The sequence below is a fragment of the Equus quagga genome, chromosome 1 (assembly GCF_021613505.1).
Source record: "Equus quagga isolate Etosha38 chromosome 1, UCLA_HA_Equagga_1.0, whole genome shotgun sequence".
NCBI classification, from domain to species: domain Eukaryota; kingdom Metazoa; phylum Chordata; class Mammalia; order Perissodactyla; family Equidae; genus Equus; species Equus quagga.
Genome location: NC_060267.1, coordinates 45,466,046 through 45,492,661, shown reverse-complemented (window position 1 = coordinate 45,492,661; position 26,616 = coordinate 45,466,046). Strand labels below are relative to the sequence as shown.

The 26,616-nt window shown below is 37.0% G+C and overlaps 1 protein-coding gene across 1 annotated transcript in view; it reads right to left on the bottom strand.

The window, feature by feature from the left end:
• Window positions 1–26,616, bottom strand: part of LRP6 (LDL receptor related protein 6) — a 173,357-nt gene that overhangs the window by 95,537 nt on the left and 51,204 nt on the right. The gene's annotated exons all lie outside the window — the stretch shown is intronic.

The following is a 26,616-nucleotide window of genomic DNA, read 5'->3' as shown; positions in this document are numbered from 1 at the left end:
AAAAGCCTAAATGAAAAATAAAATGAAAGGGCTCACTGTGCTAGCTGAAGAATCAGCAAACTTGAACATAGAGCAATAGGGATTATCCAAAAGGAAGAGCTGAAAGCAAAAAGAAGAAACATGAGAGATATGTGGGACATCATTAACTCTACTAATAAACACACAATGGAGTACCAGAGAAGAGGAGAAAAAGTTGGGAAGGAAAAAAGCTCAAATAAATAATGACCAAAAACTTCCCAAATTTGATTAAAAAAAAAATGAACCCATACATCCAAGAAGCTTAAGAAACTCCAAGTATGACAAACACAGAGATACATAACTATACACAACAGTCAAAATGTTGAAAGACAAAGAGAAATTTTGAAACCAGTAAAAGAAAAACAACTCATCACATGCAAAGACACCCCAATTTGACTAATTGACTAACAGCTGATTTCTCATCAGAACAATGGAGGACAGAAAGCAGTGGGATGATACACACAAAGCGCTGAAAGAAAAAAAATTCAACCAAGAATTCTACAAAACTAAACTATCCTTCAAAAATGAAAGTGAGGGCTGGCCCGGTAGTGCAGCGGTTAAGTGCACATGTTGCACTTCAGTGGCCCGGGGTTTGCCAGTTCAGATCCCAGGTATGGACATAGCACTGCTTGGCAAGCCATGCTGTGGTAGGCATCCCACATAGAAAGTAGAGGAATATGGGCATGGATGTTAGCTCAGGGCCAGTCTTCCTCAGCAAAAAGAGGAGGATTGGCAGTGGATGTTAGCTCAGAGCTACTCTTCTTCAAATAAATAAAAAAAGAAGGTGAAATAAGGAAATTCCCAGATAAACAAAGTGAGATAATTTGTGGCTTGCAGATCTGCGTTACAAGAAATACCAAAGGAAGTTCTTCAGGCTGAAAAGAAGTGAAATTAGATGTGAACTTCAATCCACATGAAGAAGCAGACAGTATTCATACAGATAATTATTTAGGTAATCATAAGAGACAGTATAAATATATATTTTTCCTTTTTTCTTCTCTTAATGGATTAAAAAGACAATTGCACAAAAAAGTAGTAATAAAATTGTAGTACTGGGCTTATAATATATAAAGGTGTAATATATATGAAAATAACAGCACTAAGAAAGGGAAAGGGGAAGCAACAATAAGGCAAAGAAATTGTGGCAGAAATTAACTCAAAGCCACAAAACAAAATAAAGAGTACCAGAAGTGTTAAATACATAGGTTAATATAAAAAACTTATAGATTTTTTCTCAGTTGTTCCTTATCTTCTTTAAAAAAAATAAGACTTTCCAGTTCCTGAACTGTTCTCATATGCACAATAAACCCTTACTAAATACTAAAGCAAAACAAACAAAAAAACCGTAAGACGGCTTAAAGCAATTCTGATGACATGGTATTAGTGGTTTTACAATATACAGAAACATAATATACAACAATAGTAGCAAAACAGAGAAGCAAGGAAATAGACCAATATTGGGGCAAAGTTTCTGTATTATACCGGAATTAAGTTAGCATTAAAGTTCACTGTGATTAAGATAGATATTATAATCCCTACAACAAAAACTAAGAAAATATCTCAAAAATTATAGTTAAAAATTCAACAAAAGGATTAAAATGGTACACTAGAAAACATCTGTTTAATAAAAAAGGAGCGGGGCAGGTCCCACGGCCGAGTGTTTGGGTTTGCACGCTCCACTTCAGAGGCCCAGGGTTTCGCCTGTTCGGGTCCTGGGCGCAGACATGGCACCGCTCGTCGGGTCATGCTGGGGCGGCGTCCCACATGCCACAGCTGGAAGGACCCACAGCTGGGAATATACCACTATGTACTGGGGGGCCTTTGGGGAGAAAAAGGAAAAAAATAAAGTCTTTAAAAAATAAAAATAAAAAAAGAAGAAGTTAAGTTGAAGCAGAACAACAAAAAGACAAGACATAAGGAAAACAAACAGCAAAATGAAAGACATAACTACACTTAAGTAAATAACAACAATAAAATATAAATGTATTAAAGATTCCAATCAAAAAGGAGATTGTCAGAGGACAGAGTCAACAGATATTTGGGAAGGAAAAACTGACAGGACTTGGCTATGAGGGGTGATGGAAGAGTAGGAATTGAGAACCATTTCTAGGTCTCTAGATAGAAAATGATGCCTTAAAAGAAGGTAAATATTAATAGAAATCAAAATAAATACATAGCTATTAAAATAGTGTTCAACCATATACCGTCTAGTGGTATGGATATCATATTTGGGAAATCACCGGTACAGAGAACTGTCCTTTCGTTGTATCTGTTCAATCGTGAGTTGTATAATTTATGGTTACAAGACCTTCAAGTGTGAAAAAGTTAGACTATAAGACATAGCATACCACAGTGATTTAGAGCACAAATTCTAGAGTTGGGCTGCTCAGCTCTGCCACTTCCCAGACATGTGATCTTGAGCAACTTACTTCACCTCTCTGTCCCTCGTGTTCCTCAATTATAACATGAAGATTAAAAACAGAACTACTTCATGGGGTTGTTGTGAGAATTAAAGCAGTTAACACATGTAAGGCACTTAGAGCCCTACATATACTTTAGTTATTGTTGTTGTTGTCTGATTATGTCAGAAATCCCTTGTTTATGGCTTCTCACTTTTAGAATAAAGGGAAAAATCATTAATATAATCTTCAACCCTATACTATCTGGCTCCTACCCATCTCTTCAGCTTCAATTTATGCCACTCTTCACCTTATTCATTACATGCCAGTCCCAAACAGGCACCATACTTCTCTGGCACTATAGGGCTTCCCCTCTAGATATTATCTTCCTCTTTCAGAGTTCAGCTTAAACAGTATTTCCTCTAAGAAGTTTTCCCTTAAATCCCGAGTTAGATTGCACGTTCCCTTAAAAGCTCTCAGAGTACTTTATATTCGTAGCATTTACAACTATAACTGATTATTTGCTTAATGCTTACTGTTTCTTACCTCTAACTTATACATTTATGTTTTATGTATTTTCTTGATTAAAATAGGTTTAAAAGAGAAGTAAATGAAAGATAAATTTTCCACATTCTGATTTGGTCAAGTATTCCTTTTGCTGAGGCATATAAATCCCTCATTCTTAATGAGGCTAATGATTATACAACAGAGTTCTTGTCTACAGCAGCTAGCAGAAAAGAAAGAATACATTTGAAGAATAAGTGGGCTGAGAAAGTGACTAGAGATTTCCAATGATCACAGTGAATTTGAAGGTAGCATTTCATTATGTAGTCTCACATGCTAATTTACAAAATCTGAGTGCCAGCTGTCCAAAGGTCACTCTGTCAGTAAATATTTTAACAATGTTCTAACTAATAGCTCACTTCTGGTTTATATATTTCAGAAAGTTAAAAAAGTCAGATTTTGGAGAATGAATATATGATAAGAAAATTAGATCTCTCACCATAAGAGTTTTTAAAAGAAAGGCAACAACCATTCAATGACATAATATCAACCCATGTACCATTTGTTCTTTTATCAGGCAATCTAAATTCAAGGCATTCCTGGCCTAAATTTTTTATTGAAGTATAATTGACATTTAACATCCTGTAAGTTTAAAGTGTACACATGGTTGTTTGCTATACTTATATACTGCAATATGATTACCATCACAGCGTTAGCTAACACCTCTATCACGTCAGTTATCATTTCTTTTCTGTGGTGGGAACAATTAAGATCTAGTCTCTTAGCAACTTTGAAGTTTATAACACAGTATTATTGACTACAATTACTATGTTGTACATTAGCTCTCCAGGACTTATTTACCTACCAGCTCCAAGTTTGTACCCTTAAACGACACATCCCAATTCCCCCACCCTCCAGCCTCTGGGACCCAACATTCTACTCTCTGATTTTATGAATTCGGCTTTTTTAGATTCCATATCTAAGTGATATTATACAGTATTTGTCTTTCTCTGTCTGACTCATCTCACTTAGAATAATGCCTCATCGATGCTGTGGCAAATGGCAGGATTTCCTGCTTCTCATAGCTGAATAATATTCCTCTGTGTGTGTGTGTGTGTGTGTGTGTGTGTTCTTTATCCATTCATCCATTGAAGGACATTTAGACTGTGTCCCTATCTTGGGTATTGTGAATAATGGTGCAATGAACATGGTAGTGCATACTCTCTCTTCAAAATCCTATTTTCATTTCCTTTGAAAATATATCCAGAAGTGGGATTAAAGGATCATATATAGTAGTTCTATTTTTAATTTTCTGAGGAACCTCCATACTAGTTTTAGTGGCTGAACCACTTTACATGTCCACCAATAATGTACAAAGGTTCCCTTATCTCCACATCCTCACCAACACGTGTTGCCTCTTGTCTCCTTGATGACAGCCATTCTAACAGGTCTGAGGTGATATCTCATTGGGGTTTTTCATTTGCATTTCCCTGATGATTAGTGATGTGCAATATCTCTTCAAAGATGCACCTGTTGGCCATCTGGATGCCTTCTTTTGAAAAATGTCTATTTAGTTCCTCTGCTCATTTTTTATCCAATTGTTTGGGTTTTTGTTACTAAATTATATGAGTTCTTTATATATTTTGGGTATTAATCCTTATCTGATATATTGTTTAATAATCTTCTCTCATTCCGTAGGCTGCCTTTTTATTTTTTGGATTGTTTCTTTTGCTGTGCAGAAGCTTTTCAGTTTGATGTACACTTGTTGCTTCTGCTAGCCTAGATTTTTTCATTTTTGCCTGAAAGTCCTTTCACTGTTTTGGATCTCTACAAGGAATAGGAAATAGGGTAGGAGGATAAGCTGAATATCTGTATATATCCTTTCCCAATCAGCTATAATCTCCATAAGTTAAGTACTCAGTTGAGAAGTAATCTTATACGGTCAAAGAATAACCTAAAAACAGCAAACAAAATCATCTAGAAGCTTTGTACAAAAGTTAAAATTAAAATTTAAACTCTAACTGTACCAAAATATACCATTTCTCAAATATTCTTAAGTCATTAAATAAACATAGTACGTAACAACTCAGAAGCTGATTTACCAAAAATATAGCTTAAGCAAACTTTAGGGTCCCTCACTTCTACAGGCCCCTTAAAATACCTTGTTCTTAATTTTGTACAGGCAGTCATCACTCTGCAAAGTTCCAATATGTGAACTTCAGTTACCATAGTTTAGTAAAATAACAAACGCTCTCATTATTCTCCTCTCAATATGGTCAAATTTCAGTTATCACAGTATATTAACTGTAAGTGCACAAAGTACAAATTTCACTGCCAGCTCCACAAATCACCATGTAAATGACAGATGTGCATGATGATCAGAAATCAATCACATTCTTCTTTCAAAGTCTCACTGGTCCCTGCTCATCTGTTATTCAGTTCACACACAGACAGCAAAGTGTGCATCTGCGTTGCCTCCTTGTACTCATAAACCAGTGAAACATTTTATAAAAATGGATTATCAAAAGGAAATTGGCAAAGAAAGATGCAAGTGCAGCAAAAAAATGAAAACTGGTAATACTGGAAGTGAAATCTGAATTGAACAGAGAGTTACAGAAGAAATCGCTGACTGTGGGAATTTTGACACTGCCACCATTCAAGAGCCTCTAGATAGACAGCAGCCAGGAGAACTTAGTGAAGGCCAGCTTATCAACATCAATGAAGAAAGTGGTTGCAACAAAAAGGATGAACACGTCCCACAGTGATGTGAGCAAAAAAACTTAACATTGAACAAACTCTCTAAGATATTTCACAGCAGTGAAAACACAAAGGATGAAATGTTTTGAAAGTTTGATCCAAGCATAAAAAGCAACACGACAATTCACCAAGGCATAGAAAAGATGTTTGCTCCCTATGGTAAGTTATACAATGAGAAGGTGACGGCACACTGTTCAAACTACTCTTGATAACTTTTTACAAAGAAATAAAACACTTTAATTCTCAATATTTCTAATATATTAAACTATGGTATACTAAATAAATATTAGTTTTGCTATTTTTTTCATTTCCCTATACATTTGTATCAGATAGTAATAATTCTTCATGTTTTGGCAAAAATTTTTAAAGGTCACCAAAGAACTGTAATTTATCCACTGATTACTAGGATTGCTTTGCACAGTTTTGGTTTTGCATGATCTTGCACATTTTAATATTTGCCAAATTTTCTCCACAGGAGAAACATTTTTTTGGTTAATCATTACTTCATTTTCGTCAGTTCAGTTCAATACAGCTAAACTAACGCTAAGCGACTCCTACGTGACAAACATCCCCCAAGGTGTGGTCCTGGCATTTAAGGAGTTTTCAGAATAGACAGTTTTCAAATAATATAGGAAGGGGTAAAGAGAGGTAAATACAATCTCAGTGCCCTGAAAGTAACAGAAGCAGGGCTGTGAGTCCCACAGAGACGACATCTGAGTTGAGCCTTGAAGGAGGAGCAGGTGGTTTTATAGGAAATCAGAATAAAACATTACATTGAGGCACAAATTGTGCATAAAAGGAACTACATGTGTTCCAACATTATTACCGCATGAAATGGAAGGTTTGAGATCAGGTGGAGAAGAAAGAGATCAAATCTCACACAGAGCTTTATATACATACTCAGGAGATTGACCTTGATTTTTTAGGCGTTGGGAAATCATTGATACACTGGATTATTTAGGGGGAGGGATGACCTGGTCAAACTTTTACATTTTCTATAGATCATGGTGGCAGCTTATTGGATTTAAATGAAGAAAAACAGATACTATTTAGGGATCTATTTCAATTTTCCAGGTGAAAAAGGATGAGGGGACAATTAAAGCAATGGTAGTAGAAAAAAAATAACAGAAATATTCATTTATATAAAGGGTCAGGGCCTTTCTTCAGGCCTGGCCTACCTTTTCAGTTTCACCTCCTATTGTTCCCTACCTTCAATCCCATGGTTACAGGCCCAAGTTGACAAACAGGTTTCTTTCCAACTAATCACCAGCCATTAGTGACTTGTTGAAGTACTCTGTTCATAAAGACTGTGAAGCCTACTCAGAGTTATAGGGGGAACTCAGTGATTAGTTAATGGACTTCTGCCAACAACCCAGTAGAGGAGAGTATCAGCCAACCTGCCTTTGTTGATCCTAAACAGAGTAACTACATGCTCTTTGCAAAGGACACCATGAAGTTTCTTGTCCCTTAGTTTTTGCATACTATTTTACTCCATCCTAATTTAAAATGCTAATAACTACCATGAATAATTAATTCAGGAAGTTGCAGCTATTACACAGTAATGTCTATGAGCTAGCTATTCCACAATAATCATAAAATTAAACAAAATCTATGAGGCAGCTGTTCCAGGAACGGAAAATAGGCAGCAGAAGACTAGAAACTGTGAGGTAAGAGAAACTCACTAGGTGAGCTCCACAATCACCCCAACTCAACCCGGTGAGCATTTTCTAACCAAAGGGTGGAAAACGGAGTCAAAGTTAGGAATGGTGGTCCCACTGAGCTTAAAGAGGCAGAGACAGTCTGGGGCAGCAGGAAAAAAAACTGGAATTTGCAGGGCCCCAAAGAGGAGGGAGTAACACTGAGTGGGGGGCATCAGGGATCCCCATGAGTCCTTGGCCAAGAACCAGGCTGCATATACAGGTTGCTCAAGGATTATCAGAGTACAACTGCTATCAGGTTGAGAATCAAAGTACCAGAGGTCAAGCAGTACGAGTGGTCTTAAATGCTCTGCCAAGCCAGAGTAAAGGGCCTCAACAACACCCAGGGCATTCAGCTGAGACACCATCAAAAATTGAATATGGACCACATCCTACAGCAGTTGTTCTCAAATTGCGGGCCAAGGACATCTGGAGATCCCAGGAATCCTTTCAGGGGATCTGCAGGGTCAAAACTGTTTTCATAGTATTGATAAGTTTTATATATGTCTATATTTAGCTTTTTTCATGCTCATTCTGGAATTTTCAGAGACTACACAAGGTGTAATGATTACTTCGCCCTGTTGGCTCATGGAAAACAGGTTTTGGGTATAAATATATACATGCTCAGAGATAAACTCAGTTTGTTCTCAGTACTTTTTGCTCTTACTAGCTAGCTTTGATTATACCTCCTATAATCTCTGTACCTCACTGTCATCTAAAAAATTATTTTTGAAATCCCGAAATCTTCCTTGTGCCTAGGTAGAAACACACCAATAAGCAAATACACTGTTTTGCTTTGCAGTATTTCTTAATTTTTAAATTTCACTTTAAACTGTTTTATCTTGGAATTTACTAGTATTGTATACTAAAATAACAGAAAACTTACTTATATTTGTCTTGTATTTAAGAATGGATCATGGCTTAAAAAGAGGAGATCAGAAGACTCACTTTCTCATTCCATAACTGTACTGTCTATATTTAAACATGTTGAGAAAGCTGAAACTGAACTATCAGAGAGAGTTCTCTGACTTGTGGAAGGGAAGAAATCTACCCCAAGATCTTAAGTGAAACAGAACTTGTAAATAAGAAACAAAATATTACAAAAGCAATCTTTCCATTGGCTTATACATGTTATCTTATCGTGAATAGTATTATCCCAGTTAAGTTAGGGCATTATTTTGAGACTAATCATTCAGAGTTTAAAGAAAAGGAATCACAAAATTTAAATGTAAAAATGACCTTGTTAAAAGCCAAACAATGTTTATTACAGCTTTCCAGCTAAAGAAGCACACACAACAACTGAGAGGCTATTAAAGCCTTCTCCAGTTAAAACTTTTGAATTTCTCCTAGATGAAAAGTCAATAAAAAAAATTATAGCACTGCCAATTTCCAATGATACAGTAACACACCAAAGTAAAAACTTAGCTGCAAATGCAAAAAGTGAATATGTTATCTGAGAGACTGTGCTGTTGTCTTACACCTGAATGAATCAAAGATACGGCTGGATGTACTGTTTCACTTGTTGATCAGGTGTCACTACCAACTAGTCATCAAAGATCTTCTCCGTGAATGCTTAGAACAATAAACGTAAGCAGTGCCAAAATATTCAAAGTGGTGTATAACTTTTTTGAATTGCACAACTACCTGAACTACTCTGTCATTTGCCCAATGGTCCAAAAGCAATGATGGGTAAAACTGCTGGCACCTTAATACAAATCCAGGCAGTAGCGACCAAGTGTACTAGTAGTCACTGTAATCATTCTTCACCATACACAAAAGAAAAGTCGGTCTCAATGAACACTGTTTTTGGTAAGGCAGAAAATTTATTAGTTTCATTACATCTCGACCTTTGGTTATACATCTAACATTCTGTCTGACAAAATGGGATCTACAGATAAAGTACTTCTGCTCCATACCAAAGGTAACGGCTGTCTTAAGAAAAAGCACTTGGCCAACTCTAAGTTGTGAGCTGAGCTAGCTGGTTTTCTTCATGGAACATCGTTTTTACTTAAAAAAAAAATGACTAACAAACGATTATTAATCACCTTAGGCATCAAGAGATACTTTCTTGGAAACAAATGAACTTGTCACTTCAATTTGTTGCCAATAACAAAATTTGAGCTTTCTGCACTCAATCTGTTTAGGACACATATATATTTGAGAAAAGACTTCCATCTTCAGTTTATGAAGAACTCCTAAAACTCAATAAAAGGAAGACAGCCAATCCAATTAAAAATTGGGCAGGGCTGGCCCGGTGGTGCAGTGGTTAACTGCGCACGTCCCATTGCGGCGGCCCAGGGTTTGCCGGTTCGGATCCTGGGTGCAGACATGGCACCACTTGGCAAGCCATGCTACGGTAGGTGTCCCACATAGAAAGTAGAGGAAGATGGGCAAGGATGTTAGCTCAGGGACTGTCTTCCTCAGCAAAAAGAGGAGGATTGGCAGCAGATGTTAGTTCAGGGCTAACCTTCCTCAAAAAAAAAAAAAAAACTGGGCAAAATATCTGAACGGACACATCAACAAAAGACATACAAATGGCAAAAGGCACATGAAAAGATATTTGACATAATTATTCATCAGAGAAACACAAACTAAAACCACAGTGAGATATCACTACATACCTACCAGGATGGCTAAACTTTACAAAATCGGCAACACAAAGTACTAGCAAAGATGCAGAGCAACTAAAACTCTTGTAGACTGCTAGTATTAATGCAAAAAGGCACACCCACTTTGGAAAATAGTTTGGTAGTTTCTTACATTAAACATTTCCATGATCTGAGATCCAGTAACCCCACTCCTAGGTATTTACTCAAGAGAAATTAAATATATATTCACACAAAAATCTATATGGAAATGTTTATAGCAGAAGTACTCATAATCGTCAAAAACTAGTGAATGTCCTTCAAATGATGAATGGACAAACAAACCGTGGCACATTTGTAGAATGGAATACTCTCAGCAATAAAAACAACTACTGACACAAAAGAACCTGTATAAATTTCAAATGCTTTGTGGTAAGAGAAAGAAGCTGGATTAAAAACACTACACGACATATGATTCCATTTAGATGACATTCTGGAAAAGACAAAACTATACAGTCAGAAAACAGCTCCATGATTGCCTAGGGCTGCAGGTAGGAGAAAGGCTTGATGACAAAAAAGACCAGAGTGAATTGGGGGTGGAGGGGGGTCATGGAATTGTCCTATATGTTAACTGTGGTGGTGATTACCCAAATGTTTGTATTTGTCTAAATTCAGAACTGCCCACCAAAAAGTATAAATTTAATCAATGTAAATTCTACTTTAATTTTTAAAAACGGGTAAAAGATATCACTAGATACTTCACAAAAGAAGATACATGAATGTCCAAGTGGCACATAAAAAGATGTTCAATCTCATTAATCATCAGGGAAATGCAAATTAAAAATGATAATGAGATACCATTTCACAACCACTAGAAAGGCTAACATTAAAAAGACCAACAAGGGGCTGGCCTGGCAGTGTAGTGGTTAAGTTCATGTGCTCTGCTTCAGCAACCCAGGGGGTTCACAAGTTTCGATCCCGGGTGTGGACCTACACACCATCACTCATCAAGCCACGCTGTGGCAGCATCCCTCATACAAAACAGAGAAAGACTGGCACAGATGTTAGCTCAGGGGCAATCTTCCTCAAGCAAAAAAGAGAAAGATTGTCAATATTTGTTAGCTCAGGGCCAATCTTCCTTACAAAAAAAAAAGACCAATAATACTAAGTGTTGGTGAGGATGGAGCAACTGGAGCTCTCACACACTGCTAGTATAAATCACCTTGGAAAACAATCTGGCAGTTTCTTATAAAGTTAAACATACACTTAACCCTACAAACCAGCACTTCCACTTTTAAGTATTTACTCAAGACAAATACAAATATATATCCACAGAACAATTTGTACATGCAAGTTCACATAAGATTTACTTATAATAACCAAAAACCAGAAACAACACAAACGTCCATCAATAGGATGATCGACAAACTCCGGTATATTCATAGAATGGAATACTACTCAGCAATACAAGAGACTTAACTATACATATATTCACCACAAGGATGAATTTTTAAAATTATGTTGAACAAAAGAAGCCAGACTGAAAAAGGTATGCACTACCTGACATCATTATATGAAATTCTAGATTCAGCAAAACTAATCTACAGTGATAGAAATCAGATCAGTAGTTACTGGGGTAGGGGTAGGGGCTAACTTAAAAGGGGCTGACGTAACTTTCCAGAGTAAGGTGATCAAAATGTCTTTTTGGGAAATGGCAGGTACACACATTTATCAAAACCCATCAAGCTATAAACGTAAAAAAATGCGGATTTTTTGCATAAAAATACCTCAAAGTTGCTTGAAACACAAATAAGAAACAGGAGACCATTTTTAAAAGTCAATTCAAAGGGACTTCTTTCCTGTAGAAGCCCTTATCAGCTTGCCCAGACAAAGCAGAATTACTGCTTTCTATGTGCTCCTGTAGCATATCTAACTGTGCTATAGTACTTAGCAAAGTTCGCAGACAAATTATAAAGAACTCATATGGGCTGATCATAAGCAATTTGTACATTATCAAGATGGATACAGCAAAAAGTGCTGTTGTCTTCTTTTTATAATATAATTCAGTTAAGTCTCACAATTGTCACTAACCTTGTCTAAGTAATCATTAAACTTATAAACAAGAACTTGGTATCTAGTTTATGGTGAAATAAAAAGTTGTTACAAATGAATTGGTCAGCAGAAGAATTTTAGTAATAAATAAAATTATTTGCATGCCACTGTCTATCAAAGCTAATAAATAACTTCCATTATTCAACCCTAAAAAATATATATCAAGTTACGTTACCCTCAAGGATGACACTCAGATAAAGGCTTCAACTACAACAAACGAAACCGAGACATTCGTCAGATGAGAATTTGAGGAAAATTTAGAATTTTTAAATGAACCTTACTGATGTTTCCTCGTTCAAGTATTTAAAATTTAAGTAATAGGGGCCAGCCCCATGGCCAAGTGGTTAAGTTCACGCACTCTGCTTCAGCAGCCCAGGGTTTCGCTCATTCGGATCCCAGGCATGGACATGGCACCATTCATCAGGCCATGCTGAGGCGGTGTCCCTCGCAGCACAACCAGAGGCACTCACAACTAGAATATACAACTATGTACTGGGGGGATTTGGGGAGAAGAAGAAGGAAAAAGAAAAGATTGGCAACAGATGTTAGCTCAGGTGCCAATCTTTAAAAGAAATAAAATTTAAGAATAAAATAAAATTTAAGTAATAAGTTTCATCTATGAATACTAAATATTTCCATTTGTTATTTGATTAACATTTAAGTTAAAAGCTCATTACAAACTTAATATAGAAAAGGAAACAGGCATAGGAAGCAGAAAAAGACAGAGTATTTTATAAGTTACCAAGATATTATTCAATTTTTTAAAATGTGCTGAGCACCTATTAGGAGCTAAGCATCATGCCTGTCGGGGAAATACAAAAATAAGCAAGGCGAACTACTGCCCCTATGAAACTTGCAATCTAAGCAAGGAGTGATAAATGTATCAAGAGAGGTATGCACAGGGTACTATGAGAGTACAGGGAAGTGATATCCAAAAGAGCCAGTAAATCTAAGAGTTTTCAACCAAAGCTTACCAGAGAAAGTTAATACTTTTAGTTAGGTAGTTGCCAAAATAGGAAACAGCATTCCAGAAACAAGACATAGCACATGCAAAGGACATCAGAAGTCACGAGAGATTCAAGAAAGAGCAAGAAGATCAGTAGAGCTGCTCTATATAGTGTATTGTGGGGGACACCTGGCAACAAAAGAAGTCCCACAGAAGGAGACTATTTTGCTCTGCTAAGAAGCTTGGACTGCATAGCCTATAGTTGATGAGAAGTTAATTAAGACTGCAAGCAGATAAGTAAACCAGTAAGATTATCCTTTTACTAAATCTCTGGTGATAAAACTGACTGACTGGCTAGAGGGATAAGAAATTAGACAAAGAAAAATAAGGCACAAAATTCCTGAAATATTCCAACTGAGAACTGGTGAAGAGAAAAGTTGAGGGATGGATCAACGTGAGAGAAGAAAGATAAAGGATAGACTAGGATGTCTCCCAAGATTTGGCAAATGTGAATGAGTCCATATTGGTGTCATTCAACAAAAATACAGAAAACAGAGTTTAGAGGGCAACATGAGTTCAGGTAAGGATGAAATGAGCATCCTCACCTTACTGTTTTTCCTTCTATACCCAAAAAACCAGCCAAGAGAGTAACAAAAAAATTAGTGTAAAAATTAAAGGAGATGATCGCAGCATTATTTACAATAGCCAAGACGTGGAACCAACCTACATGCCCAGAAACTGATGATTGGATAAAGAAGATATGGTATATATACACAATGGAATACTACTCAGCCATAAAAAAAGACAAAATTGGCCCATTCACAGCAACGCGGATGGACCTCGAGGGTATCATGTTAAGCGAAATAAGCCAGTCAGAGAAAGACGAACTCTATATGACTCCACTCATAGGTGGAAGTTAATATATTGACAAGGAGATCTGATCCGTGGTTACCAGGGAAAAGGGGGGATGGGGGGAGGGCACAAAGGGGGAAGTGGTGTACCCACAACATGACTAACAATAATGTACAACTGAAATCTCACAAGGTTGCAATCTATCATAACATTAATAAAAAATAAATAAATAAATAAATAATAAATAAATAAATTAAAGGAGAGTTGGATAGAAAAGGTACATAAAATAAAAAGAACGTTAAACAAGTTGAACTATAGTAACAGGGCAAAAGAAACTACAATTAGGAGTTGCATATGAAACCAAGCCAACCTCAAAGCGTAAGAATCATGCCACATTCTAAGAACATCATGTGACAGATGTAAGGTAAAATCTTAGTATAAAAAGCCATGGATCCTCTCAAAAACATTCTCTTGCCATGTAATTTATTATGGGAAAATTTCTAAAACCACATCCATCATTAATCAGATTGAAACTACAGGCAGTAGAAAAAAATTCTGACTTTAATGAGCATGAAAAGAAAAAGCATCATACAAAATTCACACATCCTTCCTCTCTCTGATCCCTGAACCAGTTCTGTCTTACTCTGGTTAGCACATTAGGCTTGTAAGTGAAGAGGAGGTTGGAGAATTCAAGGATATCTGTTTCTTGACAGAACTACAAAGAATAAAAGAACTGTGAAGAAATCCGCTACACTTTTGTGCTTTCCCTTTACTTATTTGTGTTGGTATCATATTTTCATAAGTGGTGATTAACAGAAGATCATGAAAGCGTTCATTTTAGAGGATTTGTTTTTACAGAGAATGTACAGTATCCAGATGAAAAAGATTCTACTATTGAGGGACAGGAAAAAACATGAGGATGGCCAAATTAAATAGAATCCTTGCTGTCACCATATGCATCATAAGAGAATTCTGCATGTATAAACTGTTTGTTCCAGAGAAAATTAGACTAACAATGATCCTTGAGCACCCAGTCTAGTTAACTAATTTAAAAGAGTTAGTGGACATAATACAAAGAATATATTCAGAAATCACATTGGTATAACACTACTGGAAAATAAAGCTTATAAACCGAAAGTAAGTAACAGACTAAATCAATTTAATTCCCTACTATTATCAAAGACAATGCTAACTATAGTAATTTTCCCAAATTGTTGTTATCCACATTCTTCTTTCCAAAGAAATCATAGGTGATGCAATTTGAGGTCCTCTAAATACAATAAAGATGATATATTAACTGTCTGGAATGCCTCTCTCCTCCTTCTAGACTCTCATAAATATATTGATTCTTCAGCAGAGTTCAAATGCCACCACACCTTGGTAAAGCATTTCATGACTCCCTCAAGCACATTCTCCCCTGTGCCCCTGCAGGACTCTGCACACTTCACACACATACACTATCAGGACTGTTTACACGTTTCCCACCCCTCTAGATTCCAGGTCCTTGTTTTATTCATTGTTGTATCCCCTATCTTAAAACAATCTAATATAATGGCAAGTGTATTCAGTCAGCACTCAAATGTTTGATAATGGTCTGCACTCACCCGCTCTTGGGCCACCTTGTACGTGTGTCTTATTACAGAGACCATTTCCTTGAAAAGTACAGGTAGAATTTCACTTTAATGAACATCATTATTCTTCTACTATGCTCCAGTTACAACAAGCTATTTGCTACTCCTTGAATGTACAATGGCATGAGAGAGTCTGGCACGTGGTGTTCCTACCTATTTCCACACCTTGTACCCCTGGCCAACAACCACTCAGCTAGAAAGCACCAACCTGAAACAGCCCCCAGTAAAACTGAATAAGCTCTCCTTTGTGTCCCCACTGTACAGATTTCCATAGCAATAACTATAAAGTTTTACTGCACAACAAAATTTCCATAAACTTAAAACTGTTTTAGATCTAATAAATCCATATACTCAGTCTCTGTTCTGCACACATTTGCAACTAGGTTACCTCAGAGAGTATACTAGAATATCCCATTGCTCACACCTAGAAGCTATACATATATAGCTTCACTGACTTCTTTTTTAATGGCCTGGTGGAGAGAATTTATTTTTTCAAGGTAAAATTATTTCAGACATGCATTATGGGGACTTCAATTACCTGCCTGATATATTTACAGGAATCCCAAAATTAGTTTCGGAAGAGAATCCTGCCCTTGCCCTGAGTATTCTCTCAGTTCACCTCTCGAGCTCACCTTACCTGCTTTCACTGAACTGCGCTTTGCCCTGATGGTGCGGGGACAAATGTCAAAGAAATTTGTCACTGTGAATACTACAAGGGTGTTGTTCATTACATCATATAGCAGCTTCTTTATGAGGACTAATGGGGGTAGAAACTGCTTTCACTATCAGGAGTAAAGATGATTTCTCAGTGAATGGCATTTACCCAATGGACAATAACTCATAATTACTATTTTCTTCTTTAGATTGGCTTAGATTATTCCTAGGGCCCATTCCAGTTACAAAATTTGTATTTCTATTAACTGTCTTCTTCTTTTATATCTACCATCACACCTCATTCACTCTTTCAACATTAAAAAGGGAAAAAAATACAAACAAGATTCATGGCAAAGATAGCTACAAATCCTATGACCATTGACTCACAAAATGTTCTGTCACGGATACCTGGCGTTTTAGGGGGTTATTCAGCACCTAAACTACCTGGCTATGTTTGAAGAATCCTCCCCCTTGAGACAGAACCACTTCCTGAAACTAAAGAAACTGAAAACACCAGGTATTTGCTTTCCAAACCTCCCTTGCAGCTGGGACAGGGGCATAAGATCTGGGTTTTGTCAGAGAGAAAAACCAAGAAAAGGAAGAGGTGGGGGCAGAAGAAAACGAAGCAACAGTAGCAGCATAAACCACAAGCAAACCATTCTTGTGAAGGTGGGGGCAACAGCAATGGCTAATTTAATCCAGTTGGAATTAATTCATCCTTAATCCAGTTTTACAAGGAAGCAGGGGCAGCAGTTTTAAGAGTATCTGTTACCTCCTGTCAGTGAGCGAGTACAGACAGCGGTAAACATGCACCTAACTGCGGTGCCTTCACTGGACCAGGTCTGTGGTATGATGTGTAGCGTTGTTCCTGGCTGCGGATCCCAAGCCTGGTTCCTCTAACATTTAGAAAATTCTACAAGTAACCCAATACCCTCTTGAAAAGTAATTCTTCTATTTAAATTAGAGGGATTTCTATTGCTGAAAACTATGAACACTAACATATTTTTAGATCCAAACACCATCTCAAAGCATCCCTTTAAAGTTTAGACAAAGTCACCTCAACTCTTGTCCCAACAAAGCCTTGTATCTTAGAACTTCCCCAACCCCCACCATCTTACAAATGGCATGTTTCAAAAGTCTCACAGCTCTTCCCTAAACCTACTGTGAGTCCTCTCATTAAGGGCCAACGGCAACATTCATGAGAATGACGGGCAGAAAACTGTCAGGCAAATCATCCTGACCTTTCCATCTGGACATTTACCTAAAACAGTATCTTGATGACAACTGATAGAAAGAGAACAATTTGTGACAGATGGAAAAGCCAATTTAACATTAAAATGTGATACTTCTGTCACCATAAACAATGAAATGAGGTGTAAAAGAAAGAAAACTCAACTGTCTGCTTTATCCACCGTTTCATAACTTCCAAATGCAATAATCATCAATACATAATGACCACAAGACAACCAGTTCTTCAATATTCAAAAACTAGAATTGTACATATAATTAACAGTTATGCTATGGCCTTAATGTTTGCCCCCCCCCTTAAATCTCATATGTTGAAATCTGAACTCCCAAGGTGACAGATAGGTATTAAAAGGTGGGGCTTCTGGGGTGTGATTAAGTCATGAGGGCGGAGCCCTCATGAATGGGATTAGTGCCCTTATAAAAAAGGCCCAAAGCTGCTCCCTTGTCCCTTCTACCGTGTGAGGTTAGAGTGAACAAACGGCCGTCTAGGAATCAGGCCCTCACCAGACACCAAATCTACCAGTGCCTTGATCTTGGACTTCCCAACCTCCAGAACTGTGAGAATTTTCTGTTTCTAAGTCACCACTTATGGTATCTTGTTACAGCAGCCTGAAGGGACCAATACAAGTTATCTTTAGTACAATGTTGCTTAGATTGTGCATTCTCCTCCCCACACAATCACACCAGTAATAATAATAATAGCACCACCACCAACAGGAGCAGCATGAAATACCTAAAGCATAAATTTTCAACCCTGGTAGCATTTGAGAATGAGCTGAGAAACTAATTAAAGATATCAATAACTTGGGTTCTTCCACCAGTGATTCTGATTAAATTAGTCTGGGTTGGGACCCAGGCAACAATATTGTCTAAAAGTTCCCCAAGGAATTTTAACACACACAGACAGGGTTTAGAACCAGTAAAGAAGAATCTGACTTTCTCAAGCACCTGTTTGTCCATACACTCTGTTCTTGTACAGGTGGTGTTAATGTGTTTAACTCATTAACCAGCTGACCCTAAATATTAGCTAATAATTAGCCCCAGGTGGCATTCAATCCTTACGCTGTACAAGACCATATAATGGAGCAAAGCACCAAATAAATTCCTTCCTACAAAATAGCCTTCCATATTTCCTGAAAGTTTTATTATTTGAGAAATGGGATTTTACAAGTTCAAAATTACCACTTAAACTTTACTAGGTATAAATATACAAAGATCTGTGAGGATAAAAATGAATTTTTAAATTTCTTCTTCAACTTTTCAACCTTTTGGTATTCAATTCTTTATATAGAGAGTGGCAACCCACAACTAGAGGTTTTAATTTGCTAATTTATTCAACAGAGTCTCATTTCACTTAAAGATATGGACAAATAGAGTGTTATAATAAATATCCTGAAAAAGCTTTTGTCTTCAGTTTAGAAGATGTTGCCAAAGTGGTAAAAGAGGGATTATGTTAGGCTAGCTAGGAATTTTCAACACAATATAAATAGTATAGTCACTTTCACATTGTGCTACTTTGACACTGCTTGACTTGCATTTACCCTTAGCTATGCTAAACAAAATGTGAAAAAGATAACAACACTAATGTTTTTTAAAAATAATTATGAATTTTTTGTTTTTCTTCTTCAACTAGCTCCAGTCAAGTAAGAGATCAATATTTAAAAACCCATCATGCCTTAAACAAACTGCATTACTCAAAAAGCAATTAATAATTCTGCGTTTTCACCAGGGAGAACTGGTATACTTCTAAATGTTTAAACACTCCTGAAAGGAAAAACTGTCACTTATTACCCTCTTTTTCAAATCCACATAAATCAGCAGAGAAAGTCTGCAATCTTACTCAGATAGTCACAGTAGACAGACACGCCCCAAAGTCAACCCCCTCTTTGTGTGTGAGTTGAGGGCATGATTAAGATTCTTTGACAAAATTACTGACTCAGTTTCTACCTGAGTCTCCAAGGATGAGAGTGAAATAGCATCTAGAAGATCTCCATTCTTCTGATAATGGTGCTAATTTTAGAACTACCTAGATACGACCTAGGGCCAACAGGCAAGAGTAAGTCACCTCCAATTTCACCTTGGGGGTCAAACAGGTGAAAAGAATAAACTTCAAGGTAACCACAGGAGAAAAAAAAGAAAACGGTTATTTAAAACTAAAGGAAAAAAACAGCATCAGAAACATGTATCTTAAATTTATTCTCCAGTTAGGAAAGGAGCTAATTAAAAAGAACAGTCCTGTTTCACAAAGATTTAGTTTGCAAAAGAATGTAAAGCTATGGGTGAGATATTAATTTGTTAAAAAGTTCCATATAAATACTACTTAAAAAGCTGAGCAATATGTTTGAGTATGCACCTATTAATGTTCCAGAGGTAGAAAGTAGGTGGAAGAGAAAAAGGACAAAATCATCTGAAAGCTACAAAATAGACCTTTTCCTTAAGTTGAAATAACTGAGAAATGGAAAATGGGACCAGACTAGGAATTAATTTCTAACCCAACTCCCAAAACCCATCAAATTAAAAATCTAGTATATATTTTAAAAACTCATGGGGAGGGAGCCCATTTAGAGTCTCACCCTACTTCACATTCCCAAAAACAATTAAAGAGTTAAATACAATATACGGTGTAAGAGAAGAGGTAATCAGTATGGGGAGCAAACTGTAATGGTCATGTTCTATTACTTAGCTTGTATAGTAGGCATACCACTGTGCATTACATTATTCTTTTTACCTGTTTTGAATATATGAAATATAAGTTTATGAGTGCTTTAAAATACACAAAAAACTAAATAAAGAAAATGGGCCAGAGAAAGTATGGAACATACTTAACTTTTCTCAGTATTAGAAACAGTGCAACATAATAAATCATAAAGGAAACACATAGGAAAACTAAATATTTGGAGGGGGTAAGAAAACTTACAAAGTCTGTTTCTGGCAATGTAGCAGACTAGAAGCCCAGAGAAGCCTTCCTATTAACCATGAAAATAACATCTTAAGTGCATATCTGCATCCAAAGAAAATTAAAGGAAATATTTTGAGCACAGAAAGGAAAAATCAAGAAAGGTAATCTAGCACTGAAGGAGAGATGGTCTCTGGAACTCACATAAGGTAGCACGCCCTTAGATGAGCAAATAGACACATAATGCCAGCAACTCCAACTTGAATATTCTCAGTGGGTAAGCTAAAAGGAAAACACACACACACACAAAGGAAATGCTAGAAATATTTGACTATATGAAGAGATAATTAATGAACACGAAGATAATTCTGGATAATCTCTTTATCGTGAAATACAAAGGGAAAAAGAAATGGATTCATAAAAGAGAAGTTAAAAGACATGGAAGATAAGAATGAAGAAAACAAACAGATGTCTAGTTAGAAGTTAGAGTTCTAAAGAAAAGAAGAATGGCGTAAACACAATATTTAAAGAATTTTTTAGAACTGCTGAACGACATCAGGCCACAGAATAAAGAAACCCAACAAATCTCAAGTAGCATAAAAAATAAAAGTCTAGACAGATCATACTGAAACTGTAGTCAGAGATGAATGACAATAAGAATAACAGGTTATTTCCACAACAACAAAGAAAGCCAAGAGCCAGTAGAATGATACCATCAACATGGTAAGAGAAAACATCCATTGACCTGGAATTGTACACTATAAAAAAATAAATGAAGGCATATTTGAAGAGCCTAAGAGAGTATGCCACCAATAGGTCTTCACTAAAGGAAATTCTAAAGATTTAGAGAAAATATCTCAAATGGGAAGGCTAACATGCAAGATGGAACGATAAATCTAAATTTAAAAAAATAATATCTTGTGGGTTAGAAACAATAAAGTAGAACTTAAACTCATGATAATAATAATACACAAGCCAGGAAGGTAATAAGCAGAGGTAAAGTGTACTAAGAATTACAAAAATATGCATGTTAAAAATTTCTAGGGTAACCCTAAAAAGAACGGAATGTATACAATTTGCAAACTAGTAGAGGGAAAAAAATGAATGAAAAATATAATCAATAGGAAAGAAGCCAAGAAAGAAAAGGAGAGCCATGAGGATGGGTGATGTCAGAATCATGGTGGAGTGAGAAGACATATACACATCACAAAAGACGTCTGAGAGACTCACACAGCCATATGCCTGAAAGTGGTGGTGGGGCTGGATCCTCTGATGAAGTGGAAGCTGATCCACAGGAGCTCTGTAGAGAGAGACAGGCTGAGGGAAGTGCACAGGTGAAAAGTGTGCCCTGTCCCCTCCTGGTACTCTAGCCCCAGACTCATCCAGAGTACAGTGCAGGAAGTATGGTACTGGCAGTGGGGAAAGGGCACAGCTGAGGAGAGGTGCCCCATCCCCACTCAGCATCCCAGCCCCAGAATCATCCAGAACACGGTAAGGAGAGCATAGCAATGGCAGTGGGGAAAGTGAACAGGTGAGGGAAGTGCCCTATCCCTGCTGGGCACTCCAGCCCCAGGATCGCCCAGAGCAAGGTGCAGAGAGCTTGGTGGCAGCAGGGAAAGACAGCAGCCCCAGAAACGTCCAGACCCTGGTGCAGAGAGTGTGGCAGCAGTGGAGGGGAAAGTGCGCAGGTGAGGGAGGTGCCCCATCCCCGCCCAGCACTCCAGCCCCACTATTGCCCGGAGCAGTGAGCGAGGCAGCAGTGGTGCAGAAAGGGAAAGTGCACAGTCCTGCAATTGCCCAGAGCTCCATAGAGAGAGACAAGCAGGGGTTGGGGGAAGCAGTGGTGAAGGACAGTACCCCTCCCCCCGCCTGGTGCTCCAGATCTGCCATCAATCAGTTGCTCAGACAGAATAGCAGTCAGTGGCCGGAGCTGGGGAGTCCCTGCTCGTCTGGGCCCAGAATACACAGGCCCTGGTCCCAACCCAGTGGCAGTATGTGACACCTGTGACCAGATAAGAGCACCATGAGGAAGCAAAAATCCACTCCATCAACCAGTATGAATAGGTATATTAAATGTCCAGACCAGAAGTAAAGCGACAAGTACCCAGAAAGCAACACTGAAGGCACAGAAATCCATAACCTAAGTGACAAAGAATTCAAAAAAGCTATCATAAAAAAACTCAGTGAGTTACAAGAAAACACAGAAAGACAAATTAACAAATTCAGGAGCTTCTTCACAAAGGAGATTGAAACCATAAAGAAGAACCAATCAGAATTGTTGGAAATGAAAACCACAATAGAGGAAATAAAGAAAAACCTGGGTTCCCTAAACAACAGAGCTGTCAATATGGAGGAGAGAATCAGCCAGTTAGAGGATAGTACTATAGAAATGCTTCAGAGGGAAGAGAAAAGAGAACTCCAATTAAAAATAAATGAAGAAGCTCTCAGAGAAATATCTGACTCAATCAGGAAATGCAACATAAGGATTATAGGTACTCCAGAGGGGGAGAAGGAGAATGGAGCAGAAAGCTTGTTCAAAGAAATAACAGCTTAGAACTTCCCAAACCCATGGAGGAAGCTGGAAATATATGTGAAAGAGGCCTCAAGATCTCCTAACTTTGTCAATGTAAAAAGACCCATTCCAAGGCATATATTAGTGAAACCAGCAAAAGTCAAGGACAAAGAAAATATACGAAGGGCAGCAAGGCAGAAGAAAATAACTTACAAAGGAACCCCTATCAGGCTTTCAGCAGATTTCTCACCAGAAATCTTACAGGCTAGGAGAGAGTGGAATGATATATTCAAAATTCTGAAAGACAAAAACTTTAACCAAGAATACTCTATCCAGCGAAATCTCCTTCAGATATGATGGAGAAATAAAAACTTTCCCAGATAAACAAAAGCTAAGGGCGTTCATTGCCACAAGAACCCCCGCTACAAGAAATCCTCAAGAAGGCCCTCATACCTGAAAAAAAAAATAGGAAAGGGGCTACAAAGCTCTGAGCAAGGAGATGAATAGGTAGGGAATAATCAGAAAACAGTAGCTCTCTATGAGATCAGGTTAGTAAACACTTAATTTTAATATCAAGGATAAAGAAAAGGAAAACCCCAAAACAAAAATGATCTCATCTTTTTAACCACAAACTCACAACACAAGATGGAAAAAGATATGACAAAAATAGAAGGGGAAAAGGTAAGAGATAGAATCAGTATAGTCTAAGGAAATAAAAGGCTATCAGAAAATGGACTACCTCAACTACAAATTTTTTATACAAACCTAACAGTAACCACTAAACAAATAATTAGAACAGAGATATTTACGATAAACAAGGAGAAAACGAAGAAAACCAACAGAGAAAAACTACCTAATCAAATTGGTTGTCCGAAATACACGGGATGAGAAACAAAGGAAATGCAGAAGAACCAGGAAACGTGCAATAATATGGCAGTATTGAGCCCTCATATATCAATGATCACTCTAAAATGGAAATGGACTGAATCCTCCAATCAAAGACACAGAGTGGCAGGATGGGTTAAAGAACAAGACCCAACAATATGCCACCTCCAGGAAACACATTTCAGCTCTAGAGACAAACATAGGCTCAGAGTGAAGGGATGTAAGACAATACTGTAAGCCAATGGCAAACAAAAGAAAGCAGGGGTTGCCATACTTCTATCAGACAAAGTAGACTTCAAGATAATACTGGTGAAGAGAGACAGAGAGAGGCAGTATATAATGATAAAAGGGACTCTCCACCAAAAAGACATAACACTGTAAACATGTATGCACCCAACACAGGAGCACCAAAGTACATAAAGAAACTATTAACAAACCTAAAAGGAGTTATCAACAATATAGTAATAGTAGGGGATCTCAACAGCCCATTTATATCAATGAATAGGTCATCCAGACACAAAGTCAAAAAGGAGATCAACAAAAAACTAGACCAGATGAACTTAATAGATACATAGAGAGCACTCCATCCAAAAACAGCAGAATCTACATTCTTTTCAAGTGCACATGGAACATTCTCAAGGATAGGCCATATAATGGGAAACAAGGCAAATCTCAGTAAACTTAAGAAGACTGAAATCATATCTACTATCTATTCTCACCATAATGCTTTGAAACTAGAAATCAACTGCAAGAAAAAAGCTGGAAAAGGAACGAAAATGTGGAGACTAAACAACATGCTACTGAACAACCAATCGGTCGTCAAAGAAATAAAGGGAGAAATCAAAAAATATTTGGAGACAAATGAGAACAAAAACACACCATACTAACTCTTATGAGATGTAGTAAAAGCGATCCTAAGAGGGAAATTTATAGTAATACAGGCCCACGTTAACAAACAAGAAAAAGCTCAAATAAACAATCTTAAACTACACCTAAGAGAATCAGAAAAAGAACAAAGCCAAAACTCAGCAGAAGGAGGGAAATAATAAAAATTCCAGCCAAAATAAATGAAATTGAAACAAAAAAGACTGTAAAAAAGGATCAATGAAACAAGGAGCTGGTTCTTTGAGAGGATAAACAAAATTAACAAATACTTAGCCAAACTAAGAAAAAAAGAGAGAAGGCTCAAATAAATACAATTAGAAATGAAAGAGGAGAAAGTACAACAGATACCACTGAAATACAAAAGATTATAAGAGAATATTATGAAAAACAATACGCCAACAAACTGGACAATCTAGAAGAAAGAGATAAACTCTTAGACTCTCATAACCTCCCAAAACTGAATCAAGAAGGAACAGAGAATCTAAACAGACCAATCACAAGTAAAGAGATTGAAACATAATCAAAAACCTCTCCAAAAATAAAAGTTCAGGACCAGATGGCTTCTCTGGAAAATTCTACCAAACATTCAAAGACAATTTATTACCTCTTCTCAAACTATTCCAAAAATTGAGGAAGATGGAAATATTCCTAACACATTCTACAAGGCAAACATCACTCTCATCCAAAAGCCAGACAAGGACAACACAAAGAAGTAAAATTACAGGCCAATATTGCTGATGAACATAGATGCAAAAATTCTTAACAAAATACTGGCAAACCAAATACAGCAATACATTAAAAAGATCACACACCATGATCAAGTGGGAATCATACCAGGGACAAAGGAATGGTTCAACATCCACAAATAAATCTATGTGATACACCACATTAACAAAAAGGAGGAACAAAAACCGCATGATCATCTCCATAGACACAGAGAAAGCATTTGACAAGATCCAACTCCCATTCACGATAAAAACTCTCAATAAAATGTGTATAAAAGGAAAATACCTCAACAAAATAAACGCCATATATGACAAACCCACTGCCAATATCATAATCAATGGGGAAATACTGAAAGCCATCCCTCTGAGAACAGGAACAAGACAAGGATGCCCACTCTCACCATTCTTTTTCAACATAGTAGTAGAGGTTTTGGCCAGAGCAATAAGGCAAGAAAAAGAAATAAAAGGAATCCAGATAGGCACCGAAGAAATGAACTCTCGCTGTTTGCAGATGACATGATTTATATACAGAAAATCCTAAAGACTCCATCAGTAAACTATTAGAAATAATCAACAACTACAGCAAAGTTGCACAGTACAAAGTCAACTTACAAAAATCAGTGGCATTTCTAACTCCAAGAATGAACAGAAGAACTCAAGAATACAACCCAATTTACAATCGCAACAAAAAGAATAAAATATCTAGGAATAAACTTAACAAAGGAGGTGAAAGACCTATATAAGGAAAACTATAAGACATTACTGAAAGAAATCAATGATGACATAAAGAAATGGAAAGATATTCCACGTACATAGATTGGAAGAATGAACACAGTTAAAATGTCCATACTACCTAAAGCAATCTACAGATTCAATGCAATCCCAATCAGAATCCCAATGACATTCTTCACAGAAGCAGAACAAAGAATCTTAAAATGCATATGGGGCAACAAAAGACCCAAATAGCCAAAGCAATCTTGAGAAACAAGAACAAAGTTGGTGGCATTGCAATCTCTGACTTCAAAACATATTACAAAGCTATAGTAATCAAAACAGCATGGTATTGGTACAAAAAAAGGCACACAGATCAATTAAACAGAACTGAAAGCCCAGAAATAAAACGACACATCTACAGACAGCTAATCTTTGAGAAAAGAGGCAAGAACATACAATGGAGAAAGGAAAGCCTCTTCAATAAATAGTGTTGGGAAACCTGGACAGCTACATGCAAAAGAAAGAAAATAGATCATTATCTTTCTCCATAAAGAAAAACAGACTCAAAATGGATCAAAGACTTGAAGGTAAGACCT